Source organism: Oncorhynchus keta, chromosome 29 (genome assembly GCF_023373465.1).
Source record: "Oncorhynchus keta strain PuntledgeMale-10-30-2019 chromosome 29, Oket_V2, whole genome shotgun sequence".
NCBI lineage: Eukaryota > Metazoa > Chordata > Actinopteri > Salmoniformes > Salmonidae > Oncorhynchus > Oncorhynchus keta.
This window is the reverse complement of record NC_068449.1, coordinates 8,262,958-8,278,818: the sequence shown is the minus strand read 5'-3', so window position 1 is coordinate 8,278,818 and position 15,861 is coordinate 8,262,958. Positions and strand designations below refer to the sequence as shown.

At 49.8% G+C, this 15,861-nt stretch overlaps 1 protein-coding gene across 4 annotated transcripts in view; it reads left to right on the top strand.

The window, feature by feature from the left end:
• Positions 1-15,861, top strand: part of LOC118374286 (protein quaking-A-like) — a 145,817-nt gene that overhangs the window by 58,828 nt on the left and 71,128 nt on the right. The window lies entirely within an intron of this gene.

Below are 15,861 nucleotides of genomic sequence, written 5' to 3'. Positions count from 1 at the left end.
GGTGCCATTTGGGATGCATGGTTTAGCCTAGCGTTTCTAGACTGCTCCAAACTCCCAAGATGAGGGTTCTGCTTTCCATGTCCACCTATTGAGTTTTTGGCACCGGACACAGCTACTGCCACTGAAGATGTCTTTATATATGCCATTTAGCCGACGCTTTTATCCAAAGCGACTTACAGTCATGTGTGCATACATTCTACGTATGGGTGGTCCCGGGGATCGAACCCACTACCCTGGCGTTACAAGCGCCATGCTCTACCAACTGAGCCCCCTCCTCCTTACCCCCCTCCCCTTCTCACGTTCCCCATTTTCACATCTTCCCCAGTTCCCACACCTGTCTGCTTTTGTCCAAGGAGTGGCAGACTCCTTCTCACCATTTTCCATTCCACTCTTTCATACTCCCCCTCTCGTTCTCAGTTTCCTCCTCCCAGTAATTAGATTGTCTTGGTCCTCTGCTGCAGTGCAGCATGTCAATTACACCAAAATAACTTGTCCTGCCAAGACGTCCGTGCTCTAATTCTCCTACCGTAGGACATGCACGCTGAGGTGAGAGAGAGCTCGAGTGTGTGTGTGTGTGTGTGTGTGTGTGTGTGTGTGTGTCGAGGTAGTCGTTTGATGATGTCATTGGTGTGGAAACTTCGGAAGTGCGGCATCATGTCACTCCGAGACGACTGCAGGTGAGGGCAGGGTGGGTGATGGTCACTCAGAGACACCTCACTCTGGAGACGCCTCACTCTGGACACACCTCGCCCTGGAGACATCAAACTCTGGAGACACTTCGCCCTGGAGACGCTTCACAATGGAGACACCTCACTCTGGACACACCTCGCCCTGGAGACGCTTCACAATGGAGACACCTCACTCTGGACACACCTCGCCCTGGAGACATCTCACTCTGGAGACACCTCACTCTGGACACACCTCGCCCTGGAGACATCTCACTCTGGAGACACTTCGCCCTGGAGACACTTCGCCCTGGAGACACTTCGCCCTGGAGACTCCTCGCCCTGGAGACACTTCGCCCTGGAGACACTTCGCCCTGGAGACACTTCGCCCTGGAGACACTTCGCCCTGGAGACACCTCGCCCTGGAGACACTTCGCCCTGGAGACACCTCGCCCTGGAGACGCCTCGCCCTGGAGACACCTCGCCCTGGAGACACCTCGCCCTGGACACACCTCGCCCTGGAGACGCGTCATCCTGGAGACACCTCACTCTGGAGACACCTCACTCTGGAGACACCTCACTCTGGAGACACCTCGCCCTGGACACACCTCGCCCTGGAGACACCTCACCCTGGAGACACCTCGCTCTGGACACACCTCGCCCTGGAGACACCTCACCCTGGAGACACCTCACCCTGGAGACACCTCACTCTGCAGACACCTCACCCTGGAGACACCTCACTCTGGAGACGCCTCACCCTGTCATCTCTTTCTATGACCTTCAAACACAGTTACTTCCTTCCTTGTTTACTAACACCATGTGATGCCTGCAACACCCCTGGACAGCCCAATGGGTTGTGTGTGTGTGTGTGTGTGTAGTAATGGATTGTGGGAGTCTGACTAGGTTGAGGTATTCTAACCCTTCCCACCTGCTCTAGGCTGCCTGCTGAGGCTATGAAATAGGACACCCTGTTGGATGTAGGCGGTTGAGCAACTGGTCTGGAAAACAAGGCCATCTGGAAAGGGCTCTTTTTGAAGGAGCCGTTTGTCTCCTCTATAGGTCCTCTGGCTGCCATGATGTCCAGCACGGTGTGGTGTGTGTGTGCTGCCTAAACGTGCTTTGGATGTGTGTTCATTGATGCATATAAGTGTTTTGATTGTTGGTATTAATGAGTTGAATGACTAGTTCTTGATTCCATCCAGCATCAGTTGTTGTTGGGATTGAATGATTCGATACAAGACTGTTCTCGTATACCTGCCACCACAATGTGATTCTAGTCTCAGGAAGGTTTTAATATTGTCTTCAAATAAGCCCATCGGTCCCGTCTTCTACCCCACTAGAACGTGCTGTCTGTCTGGTGTGTCCGTCCCTAACTTTACTGTTGTCTACCAGGGGTGCTGCTGTTGTCATGGTGTTGATGTTTACATTTTATTAGGTCTCTGCGGTGGCAGCAACCGGAGCCGGTCGGCAAGGAAACAGCTGTTTGATCGGCGTGCTGAGCGAGTGTACTCTCCCAGTCTTAATTTGCAGGTTATTACTGTGGCTTTTGAAGCAAAATGTCGCCAATTGAGCGTCTCAAATGACTTCCCAGCGTCCCCCCCATTCAAAAGCGCAATGATATCAGCATTCGGCATGGGCTCTTGTTTATGCATTTGGAAGCAGAAGACACCTACTATTTACTCCCTATTGATCCCCACAGTGGACTCGTCATTAAAACCTTACAACCTAGTGGTCAAATACGCATGCTCCACTTGAGAGTGGGACGCTTGCTTGAATGTCTTCGGGTCTGCATCTATGAAGGTCAAGTACAAAATGTAGGAAGTGAACAATCTGGTTTAGATTTAATTCAATGTTGACACAAATGCAGTAAGATGCAACAAACTTCTACACATGTGACTGTACCTCACAAGCCAGTACAATAGACTACAGATGGAGAGAAACCTAACGCCCCATATAGTACCAAACAATACTACTCACCTGACATACAGGACAGGTGTGGACCAATGCTGCCTTGGCTGCAGTCTTCTGGTTGGCAGCTGCCCCTGCGATGGCATCAGTCAACAAGTTCAGTGGGCGTTAGATAACAACCCCCCCCCCCCACCACCACCAAATTGTTCAGAATAATGACTTAAACAGCTGAACAGCTGTTTGGCAGGAGTGTGTGTGTATAAGCTTTTGTTACAGCCCATACCTGATTACAAATCGTAGCCTATCGCTGTGATTCGGTATGTTGATTATTTAAGTCAGGTGTTAGAGCTGGGCTTGGACAAAACCCTTCACACACTCCTGGCCTTCAGGACTTTCTGTAATGACTGAAACAGACCAGAGCGGGAGAACAGTGTTCCAGGTTGAAACGGCTGACCTAGTTGAGAGGTGACAAGACTCAGGCACCGCCATTGGGGGGGCATCAATAACATGACAGTAGTTCTACCTCAAAGATGGTGCCGACAGACATGGCAGCTCTGCTTCTATATCCTAAGCAACTTTGCAGTATTTCGTTTTTGTGTGTGTGTGACATTATTAGCGTTTTTACATACAGCCAGCGGTAACTCACCAGCATTATTACCAGCAATACGACTTTCCTGATTTGGATCGTACCCCCCAGGGCAACTGAATTTATTCCAGAGGCTGCTCCAAAAGGCTGCCGGGCACACCGTCCACCACTTCAGAGTATATTACTGGCTAATGTTCAGTCTCTGGACAATAAAGTTGACGAGCTCAGGGAGAGGATCTCCTTCCAGAGAGACATCAGGGACTGGAACATACTTTCTCACGGAATCATGGCTCAAGATATCATCTCGAGATATACTGTCCCCGTCCCAAACGGCCAGCTGGATTCTCAGTACATCGCAGAGACGGGAATCAAGAACTTTCTGGGAAGAAGGGTGGTGGTCTATTTTTCATAAGGGAAAGGGGGATACGTAGTCAGTTGTCCAACTGAGGGGTGCGGGGGGCTGCCTTAATCATCATCCACGGCGTCCAGGAAACCGAGGTTTAACTGCCTTGTTCAGGGGCAGAAAGACAGATTTTTATCTTGTCAGCTTGGGGATTCCATCCAGCAACCTTCCGGTTACTGGCCCAACACTCTTAACCACTAGGCTACCTGCCACCCATTAACTACTCATGGTGTGATTGTGATAACATAGAGAAACTCAACAAATTTTGTTCACCCGACTTAGATTACCTCACAAATGCCGACCGTATTACCTCCCAGGAGAATTCTCTTTTGGTTAATGTCACAGCCGTGTATATTCAGCCCTTAAGGAACTACACTTGACTTTATGAAAACTGGAAACCACATATACTGAGGCCCCATATATTGCAGCTGGGGATTTTAACAAAGCAAATTTGAGTAAAACGCTACCGAAGTTATAGCAACACATTGAGTGTAGTACTCGCTCTGGTAAAACACTCGATCACTGCTATGCTTACACGGCTCTCACCCACCCTCCCTTCAAATCATAGTGGCATTGATATGAGATTTTGTTAGATACTACTGCTCTTTTGGAGCTAGGCACACAAGCCTTTCACTACACCCGCAATAACAACTTAAAATGATCTGATGATAGCACAACAGTAAACAAAGATAGTAGCATATTTCAACCCTGCAGGTGCTACACAAAATGCAGAAATAAAATATAAAACATGCCTTACCTTTTGACGAGCTTCTTTTGTTGGCACTCCAATATGTCCCATAAACATCACAATTGGTCCTTTTGTCCGATTAATTCCGTCCATATATATCCAAAATGTCCATTTATTTGGCGTGTTTGATCCAGAAAAAAACAGCTTCCAAAATGCGCAACGTCACTACAACATTTTTCAAACTTTGACTAAATATTTCAAACTACTTTTGTAAAACAACTTTAGGTATTTTTAAACGTTAATAATCAATCAAATTGAAGACTGGTCTATCTGTGTTCAATACAGGAAGACAACAAACCAAGCTACTTTTCAAGTCTTGCGCAACTCTCAATAGTGTTACGCAGTTCCTAGTTGGCCCTACTTCTTCATTGCACAAATGAATAACCTCAACCAAATTCCAAAGACTGGTGACATCCTGTGGAAGCGGTAGGAACCGAAAACAAGTTCCTAAGGAATATCGTTTGCCAATGAGAACTGAGTGAACAGACAGAGACCTAAAAAATAGTAATTTCTAAACGTTTAGTCCTCTTTGTTTTGCCTGCTACATAAATTCTGTTATACTCACAGACATGATTCAAACAGTTTTAGAAACTTCAGTGTTTTTTATCCAAAACGACTAATAATATGCATATCTTATATTCTTGGCATGAGTAGCAGGAAGTTGAAATTGGGTATGCTATTTATCCAAATGTGAAAATGCTGCCCCCTATACCTTAAGAAGTTAACAGAACTTTAGCCAATTTATGAATGACTAAATTTAGCTAACATTAGATTCTAAAATTCGCCTTGATTCGGCAGTCTCGCTCATATCGGCATAATCCTGGTGACGTGAAGCATTTTATAGGCATTTGTAGTTCTGTTATAATAGCCACATTAGCAGCTAATTACATTTCATTTTTGTGGTGGGGTAAATACAGGCAAAAATATTGATACATGTTGCCCTTGTCCGAGAGAGATGTACACCAAGCTTACACAAAACACAGCCCCCGAGAATTCACAATGGACATAGTGGTGGAAAACCAATTGGAACTATTTCCATTTTTTTGGGTGTGTGTGTGTGTGTGTGTGTGTGTGTGTGTGTGTGTGTGTGTGTGTGTGTGTGTGTGTGTGTGTGTGTGTGTGTGTGTGTGTGTGTGTGTAGTCCATTTGCCCAGATTATTTTGGGGATGTCTCATTCGCTTTAGTCAGTTTTTGTAGATGTTTCTTATGATTTATGCTCCATACTGTTTCGTTGAACATGTTTGTACTGCGGCCACCAAATGTCTTATTCAGCATTTAATTTTTTTATTTATTAACACTGTTAAATAGTGTTGACAATGGTTTGTCTGTTTTGATATTCCGTAGATCGTCTATTTGTGGAGATGACACGTTTTCGCCCCCCCCGAGCCCCCATCCTTGTAACAACAGTTTACACTAAACACGTCTTGAAATCTAGTCTGAGATGGCTTTTTACAAATCAAACTTGTCGCAATTCATTTGCATCAATGGATACTCCACCCGTTCAGCATAAATCAACTGTAGGCTGTAGGGAAAGGCTCTGAGGGAAGTAATGCAGAATAAAGTGCCAGTGTCCTATCCAGTTAAAATGGGGATTTGTCTGGGTGTGTCCATGTCCGTCAGTCCATGAGTGGGGGGTTGCACGTAGGTGATTTACCTCCGCTGCTAGGGACATTAATTAGAAGCCACGGAGGACACTCTTTTGGGAGGTGGACAAGAAGCTTGCCGCAACACACCCCAGTAGTCTGAGTGTGTGTCTGAGAGAACGCTGCGACAAGTGGGTGTCCTTTATCCATGGTGACCAGAGCGAAGAGAATGAGGGGAAAAGGGGAGGGGGAGACAGAAGGAGAGGTGAGGTGAAAAGGGGAGGGGGAGACAGAAGGAGAGGTGAGGTGAAAAGGGGAGGGGGAGACAGAAGGAGAGGTGAGGTGAAAAGGGGAGGGGGAGACAGAAGGAGGGGTGAGGTGAAAAGGGGAGGGGGAGACAGAAGGAGAGGTGAGGAAAAGGGGAGGGGGAGACAGAAGGAGGTGAGGTGAAAAGGGGAGGGGGAGACAGAAGGAGAGGTGAGGTGAAAAGGGGAGGGGGAGACAGAAGGAGAGGTGAGGTGAAAAGGGGAGGGGGAGACAGAAGGGAGGGGGAGGTAAGGGAGGGGGAGACAGAAGGGAGGGGGAGACGTGAAAGGGGAGGGGGAGACGAGAGGGAGGGGGAGACGTGAGAGGGAGGGGGAGACGAAGGAGAGGGGAGGGGGAAAAGGGGAGGGGGAGACGAGAGGGAGAGGGGAGACGTCGAGAGGGAGGGGGGAGACGTCGAGAGGGAGGGGGGAGACGTCGAGAGGGAGGGGGGAGACGTCGAGAGGGAGGGGGGAGACGTCGAGAGGGAGGGGGGAGACGTCGAGAGGGAGGGGGAGACGTCGAGAGGGAGGGGGGAGACGGTGATAACGGTGGCGTTCACAACACTGCACATGTCTCTGGTGTGCAACTCTCCCCATCACACATAATGAACAGTCAAGGTCATGCTGCAACTGTCACCTCTGCCTTTCTGCTCCATGGACTGGCTACACATTTCACACTTCACTACACACTTCACTACACATTTCACACTTCACTACACAGGGGGACACATTTCACAGACACAGGGGGAGACATTTCACACTTCAGGGACTGCTACACATTTCACACTTCACTACACTGCTACACATTTCACACAACACTGCACATGTCTACACACTGGTGTGCAACTCTCACCACATTTCACACTACACATGAACATTTCAAGGTCATGCTGCAACTGTCACCTCTGCCTTTCTGCTCCATGGTCTTCACTTCACTACACACTGCTACACATTTCACACTTCACTACACACTGCTACACATTTCACACTTCACTACACACTTCACTACACATTTCACACTTCACTACACACTTCACTACACATTTCACACTTCACTACACACTTCACTACACATTTCACACTTCACTACACACTTCACTACACATTTCACACTTCACTACACACTTCACTACACATTTCACACTTCACTACACACTTCACTACACATTTCACACTTCACTACACACTGCTACACATTTCACACTTCACTACACACTTCACTACACATTTCACACTTCACTACACACTTCACTACACATTTCACACTTCACTACACACTTCATTACACATTTCACACTTCACCACACACTGCTACACATTTCACACTTCACTACACATTCACTACACACTTCACACACACATTTCACTTCACAACACACTGCTACACATTTCACACTTCACTACACATTTCACACACACTTCACTACACACTTCACTACTACACATTTCACACTTCACTACACACTTCATTACACATTTACACTTCACTACACATTTACACTTCTTCACGTCTTTCTGTCTGTCAGATGCAGGGCTGAAGAGCACCAATCCAGCCTCACCTTTTTACTTGGAAGTTTACTTGAAGTGTGACCTTTTCAGTGCCCATCCGTGACTAGTGCTCGTCAAGGGTCAGTGGTAGAAGTGAGAAATGGGACCCAGGAGGGAGAGTGAGCGAGTGGGTGGTAGGCTGTCTGGTGCGCTGGCCTCCGGCCGGGCTGGGCCCTCTACAGAGAAAGTAATTAAGCGAGCCCCCGTGGGGGGGGCATGTCATTATTCAACAGATTGGAACGGATCGCCAAGCCCCCAGAAGTCATTAGGCATGGATACGCATCACACTAATGGATCTGGAGATGATCTGGGCTGGTAGGGACAGATTGAATAGGTCATTTTATTAAATGGAGATACAGTTGATGGCCATTTCTCATGATGAGGATGGTGATGAAGGTTGTAGAGAAGGTGTACTGTACGTAAAGATTATGATCAATCACTGCCCAAAACATGATCCAAGTCTAGCTAGAGTGGGTTAGGTTTTGGTGGTCAGAGAAGGCCTGATGAAAAGAGATCATGGTGAATTTACATCCTGATTCGCCCCCTTGTCCTCAGTATGGGTGGTTCCTGTGGTGTCGACTAGAGAATATGTATGGTTCCTGTGGTGTCGACTAGAGAATATGTATGGTTCCTGTGGTGTAGACTAGAGAATATGTATGGCTCCTGTGGTGTCGACTAGAGAATATGTATGGTTCCTGTGGTGTCGACTAGAGAATATGTATGGTTCCTGTGGTGTCGACTAGAGAATATGTATGGTTCCTGTGGTGTAGACTAGAGAATATGTATGGTTCCTGTGGTGTCGACTAGAGAATATGTATGGTTCCTGTGGTGTAGACTAGAGAATATGTATGGTTCCTGTGGTGTAGACTAGAGAATATGTATGGTTCCTGTGGTTTAGACTGGAGAATATCCCATGGTTCCTGTGGTCCATCCCACCAGAGAATATCTCCATGGTTCCTGTGGTCTCCTAGAGAATATGTATGGTTCCTGTCCATCCCACCACCCTAGAGAATACCCTCCTGTCCATCCCACCACTCCTCTCCTCTCCATCCCAGAACCCTCTCCTTCCATCCCACCACTAGAGAATCCATCCCATGGTTCCTCTCATTTACCCCTCGAGAATCCATCCCACCACCCCTCTCCTCTCCATCCCACCACCCCTCTCCTCTCCATCCCACCACCCTCTCCTCTCCATCCCACCACCCCTCTCCTCTCCATCCCACCACCCCTCTCCTCTCCATCCCACCACCCTCTCCTCTCCATCCCACCACCCTCTCCTCTCCATCCCACCACCCTCTCCTCTCCATCCCACCATCCCTCTCCTCTCCATCCCATCTCCTCTCATCCCACCACCCCTCCTCCATCCCACCATCTCCTCTCCATCCCACCACCCCCCTCCTCTCCATCCCACCACCCTCTCCTCTCCATCCCACCACCCCCTCCTCTCCATCCCACCACCCCCTCCTCTCCATCCCACCACCCTCTCCTCTCCATCCCACCACCCCTCTCCTCTCATCCCACCACCCTCTCCTCTCATCCCACCACCCTCCTCTCCTCTCATACCATGGTTCCTCCATTTAGACTCTCCTCTCATCCCACCACCCCCTCCTCTCATCCCACCACCCCTCTCCTCTCCATCCCACCATCCCACCCCCCATCCCATCCCTCTCATCCCATCCCTCCATCCCATCTCCTCTCATCCCACCACCCCCTCCTCTCATCCCACCACCCCTCTCCTCTCATCCCACCACCCCTCTCCTCTCATCCCACCAGAATCCTCTCATCCCACCACCCTTCCTCTCATCCCACCACCCTCTCCTCTCATCCCACCACCCTCTCCTCTCATCCCACCACCCTCTCCTCTCATCCCACCACCCATCCTCTCATCCCACCACCCTCTCCTCTCTCATCCCACCACCCTCTCCTCTCATCCCACCACCCTCTCCTCTCATCCCCCACCCTCTCCTCCATCCCCCACCCCTCCTCTCATCCCACCACCCTCTCCTCTCATCCCACCACCCCTCTACTCTCCACCCCTCTCATCCCACCCCTCCATCCCATCTCCTCTCATCCCACCCCTCCATCCCATCTCCTCTCATCCCACCCTCCATCCCATCCCATCCCACCATCCCATCTCCTCTCATCCCACCATCCCATCTCCTCTCATCCCACCACCCCTCTCCTCTCATCCCACCACCCCTCTCCTCTCATCCCACCACCCCTCCTCTCATCCCACCACCCTCTCCTCTCATCCCACCACCCCTCCCTCATCTCATCCCACACCTCTCATCCTCATCCCACCATCCCCTCTCCTCTCATCCCACCCCCCTCTCCTCTCATCCCCCCCCCCCCTCCTCCCCCCCCACCCCCCCCCCCTCTCCTCCCCCCCCCCTCTCCTCTCATCCCACCACCCTCTCCTCTCATCCCCCCACCCTCTCCCCTCATCCCACCTCCCCTCTCCACTCATCCCACCACCCCTCTCCACTCATCCCACCACCCTCTCCACTCATCCCACCACCCCTCTCCACTCATCCCACCACCCCTCTCCACTCATCCCACCACCCCTCTCCACTCATCCCACCTCCCCTCTCCACTCATCCCCATCCCACCATCCCACCACCCCGCTCCACTCATCCCACCACCCCTCTCCACTCATCCCACCACCCCTCTCCTCTCATCCCACCACCCCTCTCCTCTCATCCCACCACCCCTCTCCTCTCATCCCACCACCCCTCTCCTCTCATCCCACCACCCTCTCCTCTCATCCCACCACCCCTCTCCTCTCCATCCCACCACCCCTCCTCTCCATCCCTCCACCCTCTCCATCCCATCCCCCCTCTCCTCTCATCCCACCACCCCTCTCCTCATCATCCCATCCCACCCCCCTCTCCTCTCATCCCACCACCCCTCTCCTCTCATCCCACCACCCCTCTCCTCTCATCCCTCCTCTCCTCTCATCCCTCCACCCTCCTCTCATCCCTCCATCCCCCTCCTCTCTCATCCCTCCACCCCTCTCCTCTCATCCCACCACCCCTCTCCTCTCATCCCACCACCCCTCTCCTCTCATCCCACCACCCCTCTCTCTCATCCCACCACCCCCTCTCCTCTCATCCCACCACCCCTCTCCTCTCATCCCACCTCCCCTCTCCTCTCATCCCACCACCCCTCTCCTCTCATCCCACCACCCTCTCCACTCCATCCCACCACCTCTCCATCCCACCCTCTCTCCTCTCCCCTCCACCCTCTCCTCTCATCCCACCACCCCTCTCATCCCACCACCCCTTCTTCTCTCATCCCACCACCCCTCTCCTCCCTACAATATTTTTCTTATTTTAAAGGTATTCCACTCTTATCCTACCTCCCATCCCACCTCCCTGATGGGCCCAGGGCTCAGGTTAGAGAACGAGAACAGGCCAGCCTGGGCCCAGGTTAGAGAACGAGAACAGGCCTGATGGGCCTAGGGCCCAGGTTAGAGAACGAGAACAGGCCTGACGGGCCCAGGGCTCAGGTTAGAGAATGAAAACAGGCATGATGGGCCCAGGGCCCAGGTTAGAGAACGAGAACAGGCCTGACGGGCCCAGGTTGAGAACGAGAACAGGCCTGACGGGCCCAGGTTGAGAACGAGAACAGGCCTGACGGGCCCAGGTTGAGAACGAGAACAGGCCTGACGGGCCCAGGGCCCATGTTAGAGAACGAGAACAGGCCTGACGGGCTCAGGTTGAGAACGAGAACAGGCCTGACGGGCTCAGGTTGAGAACGAGAACAGGCCTGATGGGCTCAGGTTGAGAACGAGAACAGGCCTGACGGGCCCAGGGCTCAGGTTAAGAACAAGAACAGGCCTGACGGGCCCAGGTTAGAGAACGAGAACAGGCCTGACGGGCCCAGGGCTCAGGTTAGAGAACGGGCCCAGGGCCCAGGTTAGAGAACGAGAACAGGCCTGACGGGCCCAGGTTGAGAACGAGAACAAGCCTGACGGGCCCAGGGCCCAGGTTAGAGAACGAGAACAGGCCTGACGGGCTCAGGTTGAGAACGAGAACAGGCCTGACGGGCTCAGGTTGAGAACGAGAGCAGGCCTGACGGGCCCAGGGCTCAGGTTAAGAACGAGAACAGGCCTGACGGACCCAGGGCTCAGGTTAGAGAACGAGAACAGGCCTGACGGGCCCAGGGCCCAGGTTAGAGAACGAGAACAGGCCTGATGGGCCCAGGGCTCAGGTTAAGAACGAGAACAGGCCTGACGGGCCCAGACACCGCATTACTTGGATGTTAATTAGTGATGGGCAGGGTCATCGCCCTTTCTCCAATATCTCACTCTCTGTCTGTGTGTCTCTCTGTGTGGCTGTCTGTGGGGGAGCTTTATTGGCATGGGAAACAAGTGTTTGCCAAGTAAAAAAATAAAACAAAAACAAAGCGAATTAAACGAAAACCAAAACACAGACATTAACAGTAAACATGACCAAAACACAGACATTAACAGTAAACATGACCAAAACACAGACAGACATTAACAGTAAACATGACCAAAACACAGACAGACATTAACAGTAAACATGACCAAAACACAGACAGACATTAACAGTAAACATGACCAAAACACAGACAGACATTAACAGTAAACATGACCAAAACACAGACAAACATTAACAGTAAACATGACCAAAACACAGACAGACAGTAAACATGACCAAAACACAGACAGACAGTAAACATGACCAAAACACAGACAGACAGTAAACATGACCAAAACACAGACAGACAGTAAACATGACCAAAACACAGACAAACATTAACAGTAAACATGACCAAAACACAGACAGACATTAACAGTGTTTGTCCCATTTTGTGAATTATTGGTTGGTGAGACCTCACAACCAGGAAATGGGTCCTAGAACTGATTTGGTGTATTTTTGTTGTTGACAGATCCTAATTGTGGGATGTCAATTATTTAAATAAATTGCCGGTATAGACGGCCCTTCTTGCCTTGCCCTCTCTCCACTCCAGTCTGATGGGGAATAAGCTGGTTGTGGGGGAACTGTACATAGCAAAGGTGAGGAAAACAGTAGTAATGACTGAATGCTAAAACCCAAACTGTCACCCGGGAGACGTGTGTAGTAAGGGAGGAGCTTTGTTTGTGATATTATGGTGAACCATAATGCAAAATATGCTGCTTTCAAAGCTGATCGCCACCAAAACTTTATTTATTCACGGAATCTCTCTCACGACTCTCGCAAAGATGCTCTGTTACCTCTGCGAACTCTCTCTCGCGTCTCTCCCAAAGATGCTCTGTTACCTCTGCAAACTCTCTCTCGCGTCTCTCCCAAAGATGCTCTGTTACCTCTGCGAACTCTCTCTCGCGTCTCTCCCAAAGATGTTCTGTTACCTCTGCAAACTCTCTCTCGCGTCTCTCCCAAAGATGCTCTGTTACCTCTGCGAACTCTCTCTCTCGCGTCTCTCCCAAAGATGCTCTGTTACCTCTGCGAACTCTCTCTCGCGTCTCTCCCAAAGATGCTCTGTTACCTCTGCGAACTGACTCCTGGCTGCATCCCTTTTGCCTCGTAATGACATCATTACTAGTTTGAGACGTCACACACATTTATAAAAGCTACTTCTATGCAAATGTTGTTGATCAATACAATAAAATAGGTCCCCCAAAAAATACTAATCTGTAGCCCTGTGAAATCTGCCAAAACAAGCTGGATAACTCGATGCATTCATCTCCCCTGGCCTAGGCTACTTCCTGATTTACCCAGTTGGTTAATAGAGATTTTCCTTTCAAATAAATGATTACCATTATGTAGTTTGATTGGTGAAAAGTGAATTGATTTAATGCGTACATGGCGATCTCTGAAAAATGGACGTGTAATGTAATGCTATTGAACTCCAAAAGATACCCAACGATTGAACAGACCAGTAGCTGAGTTTGTCTGGATCTGGTGTGCTTTGGAGGTCACTTCTGCTGGGTGGAGTGTTCCAATCGGCCAATCATGTCTCAGAGAGATGTCTACAGCGCATGGGCATAGGTTGTAATCATGTTCTGCATATGTAAATATGTTACAATAGACCACATACTCTCGTCTCCCCTGGTAAGAGGAACGGGGCCAATATGTGAGCTGTGGCATAATAGCCCCGGGTGCCTGAACGATTGGTGGGAAATATGTCACCACTCAGTGCGGTGCCTGAGGTAGACACATTTCCTGTTGCACTCACGTCTTACTGTATGAAAAAGGAAGTGTTGCTCATTTACAATCCTCTAGTGACAACTCGATTTTCATATTCTTTGTGCTTGTCCCTGCTAAGCCCCCCAATACACTCAGAGACCCTTCGCCATGATCTAATTTCCACTTCCTTTCCCATCCAGAGCTGCGGATGAGGCAAACAAACATTTGCACATTGTATACTTCCTTAACGCTTTTGGTAGAGCCCCGGTAACCCGCCTGCCTCAGAGCCCAGGGGAGCCAGTCAACTTCAGAGTGAAGAGTAGGGCGTCGGCAAGGAGTTTCTCAGTGCCCCCGGGCTGGCCCCCCTCCGCCTGCCGAGTGCCGATAACAGGGGTGTAAACAAAGCCCCTTTAATGTCACTAAGCCTCCTTCCTGGGAGGCCCTCTGAGGTGGGGGCCGGGGCAAGGCGGATGGAGGTGGATGGGGCGGCTGTGTGCGTGTCGATTCGCAAGGGTTTGAGGAAACTGAGATAAAAGTTTGGGAGAGAAAAAAACTGGCGGCGAAAAGGTCCCAGTGTCTCTAATCTCCTAATGCCTTAAATGAGGAAAGGGAATTGGTTGCTCAGAGAACGGGCCTCCGCTGAGAGAGAGAGCCGGCGGAGAGTTCTTGTCGAGTTTGCAAAAATAAATAAATCGTTTATGCATGCATTTCATTCAACAGATAAAGGACGAGACGGATGAGTTTGGGTCAGAACAGAGGTGGAGGAATGGGAATTCATATCCTGAATTTGTCATTTGTACAGTTAGTGCTGGTTATGTTAAAGCACTTTCTCTCCAGTGAATCAGAATGGATGCTGATTATATGGTTGGTTAGCCAGCCTGGCTGTTGAAGCTGCTCATATTCACCATACTGTAACTAGATGTATATTTCTAGTACTGCCCTGTGGCCATAGCTACCCGTTATCAGCCATGTTTGTTTGTTGAAATGGCTGAATTGTGACAGACATGCACACATACTCAAAAACAGGCTGTCTTTTATAGCGATTCCATGCACGTCACCAGACTCACTCAGGTCAAGTGACTCTTTCTACCGAAGTCTTCATGTGTTTGTCTGTTCTCTGAAAGAGGACAACATGTTTGGCTTTGTATTGTTTTATGGTTTACGATTGGCGGTCCTCCTTTTAACTGGCCTCAGCACCTTCGCTGCAGGATAAAGACCTGATCTAGTGCTTGTTGCAGGTTAGAGATGATCTGGGACATGGAGCACAATAAGGGGTGATGAGAGGGGGGTTCTGTTGCAACTTCTCATGGGGACAGTTCTTAGCTCTGTTTGAATTGCCGGTTTGAAATCAAATCCCTCGTTCATCAAAGCGTTGCTTTTTCCTCTCTTCTATTGAATGTTTTGATGGGGCTGGTATTTCTGTCCCGGATGTTTAATGTGGCCCTGCGTTGGCTGACATTTTGAGCCGCGTGGATATTTCCTGGAGTAGAGAGCGTGTTGACGGCTCAGCCAGACATCGCCAAACATGGCTGCCGCCCACTCCCCTCTTAAATAGATATATTCCCCCAGTCCCTTCACGACTCTATGACCTTGAACCACTCCTATCACCACCCATATCATGCATGTCAAAGGCAGAGTATTTAGAGCCACTGGAAAAACTGTCTCAACTTTGGGAGAAGGGACATTGCCCCCCCTGCTATCCTGCCCCTTCTGGCAGTAATTACCGTCTTGTTCCAGTATTCAAATGAGCAATTTCCCTACGTTCCTGCAAGCCCCTGCTCTGTCATGTACGATCAGCATCAACATATTCATGGCCAGGGAGAATTCACTTCTCTTTCTTATCTGCCTGAGAGCAGTTGCACAGAGATATTTAATTATTTATGTCCATATCAGTATAGGAACTCCTTTCATAACCAAGACTCTCCTCAGATGCGGTTTACAGATGCTAGTGAAGGTCTTC